Source organism: Platalea leucorodia, assembly GCF_965183815.1.
Source record: "Platalea leucorodia genome assembly, chromosome: 2".
NCBI lineage: Eukaryota > Metazoa > Chordata > Aves > Pelecaniformes > Threskiornithidae > Platalea > Platalea leucorodia.
Window position 1 is genome coordinate 81,653,303 of NC_138824.1, and position 5,682 is coordinate 81,658,984.

The following is a 5,682-nucleotide window of genomic DNA, read 5'->3' on the forward strand; positions in this document are numbered from 1 at the left end:
GAGCCCTATGGCTGCCCAAACTTAGAAACAAGATGCATAAAAGACAAGCTAAAACCTTCTAAATTAGCCTGAAGCAGAATGCATCAGCTTTAGTCTTGCAAAAGAAACTGAAATCTTTGATCTCTTATCTTGAAATAGGCTATTTTTAAAGGGATAGAAAATGGTTTCCTGGACAGTTTTGGTCTTTTGCCTCTGATATCTGAATGGATGATATATATTGATCTGCTCTTTCCACCTGTTTGGCACTGATACACTTCTTTCTCCAATAGTGCAGTCCCCAGAGCTTGTGTTCTGTGAAGTAACAGCAAGCCTGTTTATATACAGACTTACAAGGAAATATATAATTCCAAGATTAGTCTGCTGTCTTGACATTATTTATTTGTGCAAGTGGTAACACAGGTGATGTTGAAAATTGGTGGTTGACTAACTGGAGGAATCAGAGGTAAAAGCCCTGGTACTAGAGGTGAGATGCAGTTTTCAAGGATGAAGCTGATGAGCTAATGTTCTTTCGGAGCTCAGGCGGGCAGAAAGGGAAAAAAAAAACAGTGGAAAAGAATTAAAATAAGAGGTATTGTAGAAACTGGAAGTTCTGTAAACACTTTAAAAAGCTTTGAAACAAGAAAGGAATTAAACAAGCATATGATTGTTTTCCTAGAAAAAGTTGAGAAATTACCTAAACTAAATCTTTGTGCAAAAATTAAAATGTTTCATGATTCACTGGGAAGTCCACATTGAAGGACCCCAGTCTAAACTCTTAGGACAAAACAAAGGGAATCAGACTGCTTCCTATTAAGTAAATGTCTTCCTTCAACTTGGAGCTTCCTAACAGAGATAAGCTGCAACAGAAACTTAAGGAGCTGAGACCCCATCTTGAGAAGGAATCAAATGTGTAACAAAGCTGGCTGGACAACAAGATTTTAATACATGACAGTTCTTGAGGGTTTAGAATTTTTTTTTCTCCATGAGAACCCATTGCTGGGTCAGTCAAGGTCAATTTATCATTTACTACAGAAGAAAAAATGAAAAAAGGTGTTTTAACTTACCCAGTCTTCAAAGCACTTCTATAATGGACATAAATGCTAGTACTTACAGTCCAAGAGAAGTGTTGACGTACGAGCACAAATGCATGACTGTATGATGACATCATGATGTATGATGATGTATGAAAAACCGCTAAGTGTTGAAGCATTATATTATTGTGAAACCCATAAGAAACTCCTGGCAGTGACAAAATCTAGAATAATAGTAGCATTACGGAAAATGAGATTTATAAACGATCTTAAGAAATCACCTAGTCTGACCCTTTCCTCCATAGCAATACCTACAGTACCTATAAAAATACTTTCAGTAGATCATTTTCGCTACTGTTATGTGGCAGAAAATTCATGCTCAGGACAAGCCACATATCCCGGATGGTACCTTTTTAGATATGAGAATCCTAAAAGGTACTTTGTAAGCTGTCTGGGAAAACTGCAGCATTATGAGGTGACATATACATGTAAGTTTGGTAACCTGTCATAACTACAAGTATAATGAAATGATTGCTTACTGCAGTTGAAACATAGCCATCAAAGCTCAGACTGGAAAGATAGTGGCAAGTTTTCCAGGTTTCTCAGCACCAAAAGACATTTTCTCTTGCTCGATTAAAGGCAGTTTAAGAGAAAATCTGTTAGAGAAGAATCTACATCACTATGGAGATAAGTAGGGGGCTAAGAACAGTCTAGGCCATTGATGTGAAAATGTCCTGATAACAAAGCATACAGTGAACAGTTAAGTTTATATAACTTGCAGTTTGAAAATTCTTTCTTTTTTCTCCATTGATCATGCATTGTATAAGGTGCCACTTGTTAGATGATGATTAGAGCTGAGAAAGATGTGTTATGATGCACATTAGGAGAAATTTATGAAAGCTGTTTGGCTTAGCATCTTCCCTCAGAATAAATGTAAGAAGCTTTTTTACAGAATAAAGTAGGTGAAGCGGCAGGAGCTGTACCTGCTGACAAAGAAAAGTGGAGCTAAGTGATCAAAAAGATTTCAACAGCAGCTGAATAGTACATCACAGAGCTTTGGATCTGAAAGAGAAGCAGCAGCTGAAATATTCAGGATTCAGAAAATATCCAGAGATAACATTAGAAACAATCACAGAAATTGGAAGCTATAGAGCAGACTACGGAAGCAATGGGGATTTGGAAGACAGCTGGAAGGGAGATGACTGGAGCTATGTAGAAGTTGGGAACATTGAAGGCAATTTGGGAGCAGTGGGTGGCAAACACCATGAAGAACATGCGAAGTTATTGCGTGGTAGGAACAACTATAGGGGTCTTATGGCAAAACTTTATGCTTTCTCAGTTTATGTCTCATTTATCAACTTTGTATGTTTTTATACTTGCAGGATAGAACAAGCTTTGGAAGAACCAGATCAGCATTTGAAGACAATAGAATCACAGGTCTTAAAATGCAGAGATAATATGTTTGGACAGATGTGACTGTAATGCTGTCAGCTGCTTCTATTCCATATCAAGGCCTCCAATATTTGCTGTTTATTCTTCAGGCCAAAGCCCTTGGAGACAAGTGATTAGAGACAAATATTAGCTTTCTTTTTTTTTTTAAGGGAGATTCTGAGAAAATCTTGAAATCACGACCCAAATGTACAATAACAGTTAAAAATACACACAGCAAATAAAAATAGCCTGCAACTGTTTATTTTAAATCTCAGATTTTTCATGATCAACTCTTTGGAGACCAGAGCCATGATTTGCTAACATTTGACAATTAAATGCTCTAACTGAGGGCAGAAATTGGTCAACAGAGTCTTTTGCAAGTTATGACTGTGAAAGGAAGGAATGAAATAGCTTGATATTCAGATTGTATTTCCAGAGATCCAACAGGGATTTTGTCAGTTCTTTTAAAAGGCTGTTTGGATTTTTTTTTCCCCAACAGATATTCCCCCATAAAAATATTTTGTAATTTGGAAGAAAAAAAATAGTGAGAAGTCATTGTGATACAAAAACTACAAAGCTCTGGGTTACTTTGAGTGACTTTTTTTCAGGGTGTAACAATTTTTAGTATGGGAACCGTAAGGAGAGTCCTGGAGTGAGATATATGGTAAGATTTGCAAAACTGTGCACTGCAATGAAACCCAGATGGGCGAAATTTTTTCAGTTTTATGTAAATCAGAGTCTCTTGGTAGTCCAATTTCTGCTTCTGATATTTTAAAGTCTCTTATTTTTCCTTTGCTCTCATACCTTTGCTGGAAGGGCTTTCTGTTGCAGGAGCAGAATTACATATGCTTTCTGAGGTCCAGCTGACTAGTAATTGTTGCAGTCTTTGTCCTGGCTAAACTGACCAATACTTAGTGATATCTAGTTACCAGGAAACAGCATTTTCTTGTTCTTTGCTGATTATTACATCCTACACCAGGCAAGACTGTTTCTACCCACAATGCGATGATAAAAGGAAGAAAGCAATTTCCCGTTGAAAGTTTTACTTTCTGCCATTAGGCAGGTAGTTCCCTTATTGTTCTCATTTAATTAAAAGAGAAAGAGGGGAAATAGTGGTTCTTCTTTTTCTCTAGAAAAGTGCAAAGCTTCAAATGGTGATGACACAAACTTTTGAATTCTGGTCCCCTATTTTAGTCTATCACAACCAAAGGAAAGATAATTGTGCTTTGCATGTCTATCAGCACCATTTCTTTTGTATGTCAGCTTCCACAACTAGTTTTAATGCCTGCAGTTTCTATATTGTAGCTACAGGATAAACACTAATTAGCTGTTGGGCACAAAAGTCTTAAGTGGGCTGAAAAGAATTGTCTGGGTAACCCGCTAAGCCAGCAAATAGAGGCATATATACTAAACTGCATGTGAGGACAAGAGTTTTAACTAGGTACCTTGGGGAAAAAAAGAGAGCAGGTCAAGACATTCACCAAGTGAGCTAGTTCATTGTAGGGTTCAGTGCTGCTGAATGTATATAAAAAAAAAATTCTAGGCAGCCCAAGTTGTTTTCTTGTCTTCTGCAGACCATTTCAAAAGTTCTGGTGTTGTTTTGAGTCTACAGTGAAGTACGGTTTTCCTTTATTTCATTATTTTGAAATTAAATTACCCTTTTCTGTCTAGCACTGCTTTTAGTTCTGATAATCCTGAGGTCATATCAGCAACTTTTCTTATTCACAGATTTGAAACAGTCTTAAAGGAAGCTGAGACCTCCTGTCACAGAAGCTAAAGATTTTAGAATAACCAACATTAAAAATCACAGGGAAATCAGGACAGCTGGCAAAACTCAGAGTTGCAAGTAACTCAACAAAATGTAGCCTACAAAATTAGCTGTTGAAGAAGATGTATGAACTGGAAGAAACACAAGCTTGACTTTCAGATGCTATGATGAGCCTACAGTGCTGACAGTAAAACCCATTTCTTTTTAATTACATAAGGAGAAAATACAAAAAGGGCAAAAGGGTGAGTGGGCCATATAAACAGGCTTCATATGTTGAGGTTTTGGCAATGTGTCCAACATCAAAATAGATTCTGAAATTATGCTGCGGTAAGTCGCAATACTTACTGTTCCTGTTCTTGTCCATAAGCTGTGTCCCCCGTTCATATTGCCTCTGCAATGATGCAATACTTAGCAAGAAGTGTCCATGATTTGTGGAAATATCTGGCTGGCTGGCTTAGACCACGGAGAATGGTACCGCGAGCAATCCAAACTAACTCCCTAACCCAAACCGTTTATTACTCAGCTGCTGGCTAAAACATTCAGGACATATATTTGTTCCTTTTGGATTTTTTTTTTTTTAATGGAGAAAGTTCCTTACTGGAAAAAAGTACAATTTCTTTGCAGAAATTCCATTTCATCAAAACTCCTGTACTGCTTTGAAAAATTACTTTGATGGGACTTTTTGGCCAGCTCTAAAACTGTCTGTAGAGATGAACTATGCAACACTGGGATTTATCTGGTGATGAATAATCCCCCTGACAGAGCATTATCAAACATATGTTCGAGACCTTGCTCCTCAAAGCAAAGGTTTGCTTAAGGCAGGAAAACTGCACTTATCCAATGCAATTTATTTATTTTTATACATGCGAGCTAAAATTATACTCGCTGAAAGCAAAGGTCTTTTTGTTCAGTCTTCTGACAGTAGTTTGTACGTGACCCTATTTCTAAGCAACAATCGAGAAAAACAGACATGTTAATGGAAAATGAATGGTGTATATAGAGAATTGGCTGCAGGTTATTCAAGGACAGCTGTGGTAGCTGAAACTAATTAGATATCTATCTACCTAAACATATACCTAGCTATCGCTGTATTTGGCGATTGCTTTTTTAGGTGAGCGTCGCCTGAACGGCACATGCCCACCTGCACAGGTAGCCAGCCCCCTGGTAAGCTCTTCCGTTTGTCCCTCTCTCCAGGCACGAAGGGAAGCGGGGGCAGAGCTCTGCCCGCCTGAGGCACGGCCCGGCCTCGCCCTGCTGCAGGGGCAGGAGGGCAGCCCCGCTGCCGGGGAAGCGGCGCGGGCCGCTCCGGGGCTCCGGGGCTCGGGCAGGAGGGGGGAGAGGGGAGAGGGCGGCCCGGCTCTGCCCGCCTCCCGGCCCGGCCGAGCACCGCCCCTGCGGTACCGCCCGCCCCGGCCCCGCTAACGGCCGCCGCGCTCCTGGCGGCGGGCGGGGGCGGGCCCGCGGCCCCGCTTA